We start from the raw sequence: 10,846 nt of genomic DNA, 5'->3' as shown, positions 1-10,846 counted from the left end.
AGAGACAAACGCTTCCAGTCGGAGGACTAAGGCAGTTCCAGTGGTAAACCGAGCTCTGCACAGACCTCTGCCTTCCCCAGTGAGCTGAGTCACTTGTTTCGCACACATGTGACTCTGCACAGGGCATTTGGCACCAGGGAGTTGTCTGAAGTGGCTCAGAAACCCTTCAAATACCAGCAAGGCCAGCCCTTTCCTATCGGTTTTAGTCGGGGGAGGCAACATTTCAAAAGGCTTTGCTTTCAAATGCCTTCTCCTTTTGCCAGCCCTGTCTCTGTCAGGAGTGATTCCTGCAGGCTAGTCCATGAGTTTGTCCCCTGGCACCCCTGTGGCAGCAGCACATTCCCTTGGAGATGAGAAGGATCTCATAACTCCTTCCACTGTAGGAAGGGTTTTGCTTCTCACCTCCTCTTCGGTGCCTGGAGGAGGTATGCAGACATACCACATCACCCTGTCTGCTGCCTGGCTCCAAAGAGGCTAATGGCCTGGAAGTTCAGTGTTGGTCTTGCATCATCTAATGCTGACCTTCAAAAGAAAAATAGGGGATTTATGTCCAGGAAGGAGGCTTTAAAAATTTAATTTGGTTTGGATTTACTTTTTGTAATAGGGATTTGTGTTTCTTTTCTATATTCCTTTTTTTTTTTTTCCTGTGGCAGTGTCTGCTTTTTCCTGAAAGTTTGTTGGTGGTCTTAACAGTATGGACTTTTACCTTTCTCAAATCTTAATAAGAAATAGGGTGTGTTAAAAATGGGAAAAAACCTATCTTCCCACAGATGTATTCCCTAGGCAGAAGAACCACGTTTTGTCCACACTGACACAGAGCTGGATGAAGATGCGATGAGCCCCACCCTGCTCAGGGCCATTACCAGCCCTCCCCCTGGCCTCCCAGGCAGTGCTCCATGTGTGACCACTACATTCCTGTTTGGCAGACAGCGAGCCTGCCATTCTGCTAACAAATCAAAAGCAGCTACAGCACCTGGTGGAAAAGTGGGGGTGCAGAGATGAGTAACTGTGGGAATATTAGCCCTACCCTCCATGCTGTGCAAACAACACTGCCATGCTGCCGGTGATGTGGCTTGTAGCTGGCAGGCACCAGGCACGGAGCAAGCTCCTATCTGCAGAAGAGCATGTAGACACAGTCTCAGTTGTTTAGCTCTGTGTTAACAGTGAAAAACAAATCCTAAGTGGACTAAACAAATCTCATCGTGGCAAAGTGCTTCATAAATTACTAATTCAGCCTCTGGCAGACTAATAGGGAATAAAGCTGTTTACCTCAGAGTATGACACATTTTTCTTTCTTGCCTTCTCCCTGTGGCACCTGTAGATAGATTCTGATGTACAAAGCTTTGTGTCAGTGACTAATGAGTACCTAACAGTTGCTGCAGCTTTCCATAGGCTGCACATTATCACTGCTATTTAAGACATCAGGAAAGAACCTAAGAATCATCCACCTGGGCCAAAAAAGGATCAGCAGATAAAAAAAATGTTCTTTCAGAACATCAAACCTGACGATGCAGCACATTTCAAGTGCCAATGGCAACAAGAAGAGGTTTTGTACCACAGCTTTTGCGTTTTCACTTCCATTTTCTGACCATATATAACAACAACATGCCTGCCCAGATGGGATAACAAAGGAAATTGTTCCTTCTTAAAGCCATGAATTTATTTGAAATCAGATGGGTTCTCCAAGTCATCCTGTGGGATAAGCACCTCTGTGAAGGTACTGTTTGAAACCAAATTGTAGTTTGGGATATTTTAAAACAGGAATTTAAAAAGCCTTACTGACAGCGATGACATGTTTTTAGGAACCATTTACGGCATCCTGTGTTGTTGCCTGGTGTAGTGGTAGGGTGTGTGGGAGGGAATGGAAAAATAAATGGAGTACAGTGAAAGCTTCCTAGGGCTTCCCAGCTCTTGGACTTGCTGATAACAGGCAGTTCAGGAACACATGTTCCCAGATATTCCCGAATAATCCAGGCAGGGCAGGGCAGAATAGCACCATGCAGTCAGTGAGTTAGTGGGAAGCAGGCGCTGCACATTGAATTCAGACACAGCCAAAAGGCTCCCACTCAGGAGGGCAGTGTGGCCGAGGGGACTGGGCATTGCATAAACCAGGGCAGAGCCAGGCAGCTCCTTCTGATCCCACAGCAACTCCAGGCACAGAAGCTGTGCAACAGGCTCTCAGGTTACCAGCCCACGTCACCAGCCTCAGACCAGCTGGGTGATCATTCCCTCCCGGCATCCTCCGCCTTCCCGCAGGTTAACCTTTAGAGGCCTGATTTAGGTCTCCAGGAGCTCCTCTGGGAAGGCAGTGCCAGTGGAGAAGCACCACGTGCTCAAAGAGAATTTTACCCAGGCTAAAAAAAAGAAAAACAAAAAAACACACAAAACAATCTGTATCCAATGTCTCAGTGAATGCAGCTTCATTTTAGGAAAGAGGAACATGATTCCTCACTGCTGGGAAAATGGTTATCCCAAGGCTTCAGATGCTTTCATTGCTTTTATTTAAAGAGGTTTGCCAACTGGGTGCACTATTGTAAAACTAGTCTTACCATGAAATAACTATGGTTTCTGTTCTGCTGGGTCTCCTTGACCGATAAAAGGTTTTAATAATAGTACAGTATCAGGTAATGCCTTCATGTTGTGTAGCAAGTCACTCCATTCCTTTCCTGTTACTATGTAAAGTAGGGCTAAACATTTGGTTCTTGTATGGACTAGCTTTTTTGTGTTTTTTTTTACCATGGTGCAGTTTTTTTTACACTGGTGCTGCCAAGTATATTTCTTGTTGAGGTTGTATTTAAAGCTTTTTGAAGGGTTGTCTTTGCTGCACAGTGATATTAGATAATACTTAATAAATATATATTTTCTGCAAAATGGTAATTAATTATTGGAATTAAGTTTAACAAGCAAATTTAGATAAAAATTCATGTAGCTGGAGGACCAAAAACTCCTCCAGGTTATTCGGTTTGCAGTTGTATTATCTATTGATGCCACAGTTTCATTAAGTTCTCCAAGCAAGCTAGACTATACTGAAATCAGCACACAAGAAAATTACTTTGTATTACAGATATTTCATTACTGATGAAATTAATAGTATCTCATACGTGTTTAGCATCTTCTGTTGGATAGAATCCAAGCATGTTATCAATGCTATATTAATGTAACCTCTTGAAATGATTGTAAATTAATGGATATTTTATGTGGTTAACAGATGAGGAGATATTAAGGCAAGTGGGTACCTTCTCAGTTTGGGACTTGATAGATTTGGGAATAAAATCTACATTTCCCCAACTGTGTTGCAGTGTCTGCTATTTCTTTCCAAAGGAAGCAAACAGCAAACTATCAAAATGATCTCACCACTGACAGAAGTAGGAGTAGTACTTCGTTCCCTGATGCAAAATATTTTCCTGTGATATCCTCAGTGCATTTTACAGGTAAAGTCAATCTGCCTCTCCCTCCCAGAGGAACTCACACACAGAATCTGACTGAGAAAGTACTTACTGGGACATCTGTGTGTCCACAGGAAGTCTCCTGTTTAGTCCAGCTTGCTTACTTCCCATAGGATCATTAGGAGACACATCATCTGCTCGTTGTCATTTAGTCATCGCTCTCTTATGACTGAGCTTCAGCTGCTGTGATGCAGAATTGAGAGACATGAACACCTCAATAACGTGGTTCACTAACCCCATAAGTAAGTTAGATCCTGATTATCATCAGATGCCAAGGAAGTTACATAGTGAAACACATCACAAATATTTTTGTACAGGTTTTCCATATTCAGGCTCATTTTTATCTCATGATATAACAAGAGTTTTTAAAGCATTCATTTAAGCCAGGCTTTAACCAGATGTTAATTTTAGAAGCTGGATGGTACCTTTCTGGTTTTGAAAGCCAACCTTATATTGGAACTATAACGAAACTCGGCAATGGACACGTTATATTAAGAAAACTCCCCGTGACATTTGTCAGCCTAGATACTATGGTGAAATCATGGCCAGAGATGTGCATCTGACCATCCCTGCCCCTCTGCAATGCACAAGGACTATCGGGCAATAACATTGAGATCAAGAGGTTTGTTTAGCCTGTCAGAAACCTTCTCAGCACAGCCCCTGCCACAACTGCTCACCCTCAGGAAACCCAGCTGAATTTCCAGCAGTGAGAGCCACTGCTGCAGTTCCCCTCAGCCTTCTCTGAAGCCTGCTGAGCAAGGGAGCTCCCTCCTGATGGCCTTTCTGCACACCTGTAGAACCATGGTGTCATTTCCTTCCCTGCTGTTTCATTTTCCAAAATGCATCTGTGCCAACACAACTAGGTTGCTTTTCCAGCCAGATAAAAAGAAATAGCTTTTCCTGCTGCAGTGTGTTCACTTCCCTAGCGGTGGCAACTGTGACATTTACATACATTTCTGCAAATCAATGTTGCTATATTTCTGAACATGAATATCATTAAATCCTGAAGAAGGTTTAAAAACCCCAACCAACCACTGTTGTATTAGCCATTCCAAGTTCTCTCTCTGATCAAATTTTTATCCTCCACCTCTGCATTCAGTGAGTCAGGTGGTCACTACCCCAGAGAACACATATCTCAACTTTGCGGCTCCCCTTAATTAACAGGTAGCAGAGCAACACGTAATTAGCAATAATTCTTGTCTGTTTTCAGCCAAATGATGCACCTGTGGAGGGTGCAGAGAACTCACGTGGAGCATATGTCACACAAGCCACTCCATGCTGGCATTAAGACAATGCAGGCTCTTTCTGGGAGAGCTCCTCAGGTACAGGTTACCCAACTTCTCGGCAGAGGGAAGTGTAACGCACTCAGATCATCATTTTGATAGCCACCCTCTGAGTTCATGGGGTGGATTTGGCATGGTGTGCAAATCACAGACCAGCTTAAGAGCTTTATAAAAAGCCCCAGGCTTTGTATCAACCATCACTCCCCTCATCCCAGTAGCAACAGTTGTAACAGTCAGGAACTCCATTGCTAAGTCGAACAACTGAAATCAGCAGTGGTGGCTGGTGCAAAACACTTGCTTTCATATCAAGACCTAAGAGTGGGAAATACTAATTTTTACGAAAGCATGATAAAGATATGGCAAAACAGTTTCAGGTCTTTGGGAATTTAATCAGACTGCTTCAGTTTGTTAAATGGAATAAAAAAGAAAAAACCCAACAAACAATTGATTTTGGTTCAGCTTGGCATTAACAGGTTCCTACCCAACTTGCTTGAGTACTTCATAGGAACTACAGTTAAATTATTTTATGCCCCCATTCTCCTATATGGACCATGTTCCCCCATTTAATTTTCCATTCCACTGTCCCCCTTACTGGAGACAGGGCTTCATGTGGTTTCCTTGGCCAGGACACAGCACAGGAGTTGCTGCCCTGCTGGAAGTCTTGGTCATGGAGGAGAATTGAAAACATGGGGTATCCAAGCTCCCAGTTCCCATGGACACTGCCACAGCCTCAGCAGAGTCATGATCTTTTTCAGCAAGGAAAACGACTGTCTTTGTCCCTCCCTTGGGGGAAAATAAGTGTCAAAGCATCAGGGTTTGCCATGGGACAAAATTTGTTGTTAGCAACCCTCCTGCCACAAGCCCAGAGCTGCTCAGCCCTGTCCAGAGAAGGTCAGCAAGGCATGAAGGCTGCCCTGCATGTGCCCTGGCAGCAGTGAAAGGGTCAGGCATCAGCAATAACTGGGAAAGCAGGGTGAAAACAAAACCCCAAAACACAGTCTGACATTGAACACCATCAGTGAAGCTTCCCTGGGCTTCCTCATCAGGACTGACAGTTTTGCAGGAACGCTGCCGGCCTCTGCCCTGCACTGTCTCTCCCCCACTACACAGCTGTGCTAGATGGACCAGCACACACCTAAAGCCAGCAACCGAAGGGTTCATTCGGCTTAGGGAGGTATCACTCATTTGAAGAATCAGTCACTAGACACCAGATAGTTTCCACGGCTGGTAATGAAACCATTTTGGACATCCAAAGGGCAGTTCTCTTGCCAAGGTGCAGGAGCTCCTGGCAGCCAGCCCTCCCAGCCCTCCTGCATCCTGCCGTTGCCATGGCAGCACGCAGGATGTGCGCCTTAGTGCTTATTAGGCTCCAAGAAGCATTTCCCATGTGAATTGGGCTGCACAATCACAGGCACAGAACTGTTAAGCCATCATGGTATGAAAATCAGCAATGGCCACAATTACCCGAAACTTGAAAAGCTGTAAAAGCGCTTCTCTTCTTTGTGCGTTGGCTGTCCCTTTTTAAGGCTTTATCTCTTGACTTCCAAAACAGTCCAATGAGCAGTGCCTGCTACTTGGGGACAGCAGGTAAACAGACATCCTTTTTGTTTGACAAAGAAGCCCTCCTCCCTTTCCTTTCCTGTTATAGTAATTCCTTTAATATTTACCCCACGTGCAGTGTTTATTCTGCAGTTAGAAGGGAAATTCATCTGCTGTGGCTGTGCTAGTGAACCTCTGAAATTGCCAGCAGTAAATGTAAACTTCAGTGTGACCTCCTGGGTCTGTAAAGCCCAATACCCTCAATTGTGTCCTGCTGTTTTAGTTTTTTAGGATTCCACAGATGCCAAAGGTAGTCTTAGTTTACATTAAGTACAGCCAGGTCAAAGACACTCCACTGAAGCCAAGATAACCACTTACACAAGTAGGGCCTACTTGTAGAAAAAGGATTGCTGGTAGAAATAGGGATTAAAAGACTGAAGCCATCAAACTGTAAGTCTCTCTTTTGCTGTGTCAGGTCTCGAGTATGTAAACTGGCCACTGGAGCTGAAAGACTCCCAGGATGACGTTCCCTGGAGATCACAGCCCCACCTACATTCCCCTAAGGTTAGGCTTGGGGCCTTTGAAGTTTTTGCCATTTTGGAGGACACCCAAGCCTAATTACAGCAGGGACTGGGTGCTGCCAAAAGCACAGAAGCTGCTGAAAACGTCTTCATACTCTAATATTGCAAAAGTTGCTTGGTGAAGCTGAGCAGTTGGTCCAGGCTCTGGCTCCCAGCAGAGAGGAATATTAAGCAGTGACAGGTAGTGGCAAAGCACACGTAGCAGTGACCCTTTCAGGGCTGTCGCAACACCCTGCACTAGGACAAAGTGTGCACTAGCTGGCTGGCACAAGGGTTTTCCAAAGCACAGGAGGAGTGTATCCTTTGACAAGGTCACCAACAGGTGCAGGGGGATCCAATCCGTTAAATCTGAGACATTTCCAGCAAAGGGAGAACACTGTAATGTTGAGTCATGTCACACGGCCACTACTTTGGACCAATGACTTGGCTACAGCCTGGGATGCTGCCCTGCCTCCTGCTAGTTGGGGCACAGGGAGTTTTGCCCAGACCACAGCCTGAGAGTGTGAGATGAAGTGGCTCTGGTCTCTCTTTCCTAATTTAAACTACAAACAAGTCTGCCTTTTACAATACATCAATCACCAGTGAACTCAGTGGTCCTCTGTGGTGGCTCCAGCTCTGTCACATGCTCTGTAGTGGTGGACATCAGAGCACTGGTGTCTTTGCAACACGGGGGCTGCCACTGGTTGGGACTGCCCTGCACACGTTGCCTTGGTACCGGTTTCTCTCTGGCCACGCACAATGCACAGCTCCCAGGGAGGACCTGCAGCCTGGTAAAACCTGCTGTGCTGGCAGGAGCTACAACCTCTGTGGGGTGGGTAGGGGCAATGAGGAGAAAGTCCACACAGGGATAAAGCAGAGAGCCTTTTCCTAGGAGCCTCCAGCCACAGCAGCGTTTCAAACCCCCACATATGTGCAAGCTGATATTTCAGTGCCTGCAGGTTGCTATGGACAACCAAAGATTTCAAAACTGCCTTACAGAGCAGAGCCCCAGCACACTGTACACTGCAGTAACACTTGGCATTTCTATTACCAAGAGCCACTTGTTAGAAAGTAAGAAATACTGTCATCACTTTGCAACTGAAGGTATGGAAAGTATGATCACTCCTAGGTGAAATGGATCCCTCATGTAACCCCCACCCATTGAAATGGTCTAGTACCTGAAATCACCTCCTCCAACATGAAGCCCCTTCAGGTAACCCACATAACATGAGGGACTGAAGCACAGGCAAACTGTATGGAAACAAATCGTTGGGATAAGAACAGGTTCTAGAGAATGACAGGGGCATTAATGGGGGGAAAGGTCTGTGAAGGCAAGTTTCCCCATGCCTGTAATCCTGGCTGCAGAAAAACTGCATGTCTGTTTAGAGAGCAGCCTGCTGACTGCATGCACAGCAGTGCACACCTGATCCACAGGTGGGATCACTCCTTGCAAAGGGCCCCCCATAGCGTGGGTCAAGGCTGCAGCCGGTCAAGGCTTGTGTTCCCTGGCCATCCCTTTCCTAGGGAATAGGACCATCCTTCCCAGCTGGGCAGAGGCATAGCAGGGCTACTCTTATGTGACTGCACACACAGCAAGTGGCCTTTCCAAAGATATACAGAGCCATGATGAGAAAGCCAGAGACAGGGTGCAGAGCCTTTAAGACCCCCAGCCAGCCAGCTGGCACCTGCCATGTGCAGCACATCCTCATCTCGTATGGCTTCAGAAATAAAAAAAACACACCCCCAAGTTCTTTTTCTGGATCTATCTCATGAACATTAACAAGGTGTTATTCATGCTGTCCCTTCTGGATGCAGGGGTACTGTTACCTGCAGCAACAGTAGGGGAAACGAGGTAAAGTGAAATAGTGACCTGCCAACATCAAGCAAGAGGTCTGTGGCAGAGCTACGGCAGACTTAGGTCTCCAGAGCCTGCCGACAGCATTGCAGTCTCTATCAGGACCAAGACTACTATGACAGGTAGTAATATTACTCCCATTTTAAGATGGTGACAATGCCTGTACAATTTGCAGTTACAGAAATACCACCCCCATTTCTGTTGCCTTAAGCACAGAAATATGCTTTCATTTGCTCTGAAACGAAAACTATGATACAAAATTATGCAGAATAGCGAGTAAAACAACAATCTCTGAACCGTTCTTTGGCTCGGCAAGGGGAAAATGTCAAGGAAAAAGATCTAGGAGTAGATTTTGCTTATCCTTCTCCTTCTATACTCAATGCATGCCCTCGTCTCTTTCAGCAGATCTGCAGCATGCCACCTAATTTATCTTCCCACCGTCACAGACACAGAGAGCACACATCCATGATTAATGGAGTTTTGTACCCAAGGAGTTGGTTACATTGCAGCAGACAATGAGAAATTTGATTACCACTAATACGGTATTGACACAAATGTCAATGTTCTAAGGCACACAATAGCATTTTGAATCAAGGATCCCTTTCATCATTATTACTTCTGTTAGCTTCTTCCAGTTTAATAAGCTGTTGCTCTGTGTATTACCCAAATACTCTGGACTAAAACTATCTGGGGACAATTTAGTTTTTATGTAACACTTCATTAAGTAGGAGGCACCTTTAACAAAAAGGTGCTGTGTGCTCACATAACCCTGCTATCATTTAAACACACAGTACTCCAGCCAAAACCAGTGGTCAGCTGATGCCTTTACCTTAGTGATAACTAATCCATTGTTTTATCGAAGTCAAATGTATCAGGAAGTGGAAATAATGGCTTTTTCTTTTTTGTCTCTGGAGAATTGTACTGATCAAATCACTCAAATCTCAACCAGTCAAAACTTAAATTAAGCCCAGTGATCACATCACGCAGCGAAACGGGATTCAGATCCACAGGTGGGATCTCTCCTTGCAAAGGGCCCACCACAGCATGAGCAGAGGCTTCAGCTGGTCAAGGCTGGCCACTCTTTCCCTTGGGAAGAGGACTGTCTTTCCCAACTGCGCAGAGGCATAACAGGGCTACCCTGCTGGGGTGTCTGGTGCGAGGCTGAAGGGCTTTGAACTCAAACATCTTTCCTGGTTTTGGACTTCCTTGTCAAGGCTGCTGTTTTAGGACTGTGGTGCCTGACCTGGGCCTTACCTCCTGCCTCTCTCCCACACCCATCCCTTCCTCTCCATTGCAGAGGCCTAGGAATCTCCCTCCTCTGAAGGATGACAGCTTCAGCTGTTTTCCCTACCTGCCTTTTCATGAGTGCCTTTCATTTCAGTGCTTTCTGATGGTGCTTCCATCATTTTTGGGCCCTTCCAAGCACTGCCTGCAAGCCCTAGGTGTTAAATGGCTTTTGGTTTTGCCAGTGGAAACGGGTCCATGAAGAAACTCAGTTACCCTCAACGATCAATCATTAAATTTCCACATCTTCAAAAAGGAATTAGCTTAGCTTCTGACATAAAATTTCAGTAAGGACTAGAGAAATAGGCAGTATGGGAAAAGAAGCAGAGTTTCTGGGGGCTAGGGCTCTTAGTAGTATCCATGCAACCATTAAAGTCCTTAAGCTCAGCATGGAGGTTGCTCAAGAACCAAGCCTTGAGGCTGATCTCATTTCTGTCCAGAAACTAGAGCCAAGCAGAGGGAGCAGAGCAGAAGACAGGGGAGAGACAAGTGTTATGATCAAGTGGACAAGTTCACACATCACTTTAAACTTTATACTGGTTCTTCAAGAAACAAAAACACAGCCCAGGCAAAACAAACACAACAGACCTTACCTGGGAAAAACCCGAGTGGAAGTCGGCAAGACCAAAGAACTTTAAGAGCTAAAGAAATTTAAAAAAAACCTTTCCATACTTTTTATCAATATAATAAAGGCTCAGGGTCTGTGAACATTTATAACCACCTGAATGGAGCAAATTATAAGATAAAAAAGCACTATGAAGCAGCTAAATAATGTCCTTGTCTCAGTCCTGCTGCAGGATGCAGTAGGGTGGCATCTGCATCCAACCTCCTTGTCCATCCAACTCCAACCAGAGTGATGGACTGGGGACTGTCTTAGCT

At 45.3% G+C, this 10,846-nt stretch overlaps 1 long non-coding RNA gene across 1 annotated transcript in view; it reads right to left on the bottom strand.

Annotated features, from left to right (window-relative positions):
* Positions 1-317: 317 nt before the first annotated feature.
* The window catches only part of LOC113965158, a 35,754-nt gene continuing 25,225 nt past the window's right edge, over positions 318-10,846 (bottom strand). The window contains exons 6-7 of the long non-coding RNA XR_003533460.1: positions 3,499-3,629; positions 318-2,354 (exon numbers count right to left, since the gene is read on the bottom strand). This is a non-coding gene — a long non-coding RNA (uncharacterized LOC113965158). The remainder of the gene's footprint in view (positions 2,355-3,498; positions 3,630-10,846) is intronic.

The sequence above is a fragment of the Neopelma chrysocephalum genome, unplaced genomic scaffold (genome assembly GCF_003984885.1).
Source record: "Neopelma chrysocephalum unplaced genomic scaffold, ASM398488v2 Primary Assembly neopelma1_44, whole genome shotgun sequence".
Lineage (NCBI taxonomy): Eukaryota > Metazoa > Chordata > Aves > Passeriformes > Pipridae > Neopelma > Neopelma chrysocephalum.
Note: the sequence above shows the minus strand (reverse complement) of the source record. Positions and strands in the feature narration are given on the sequence as shown.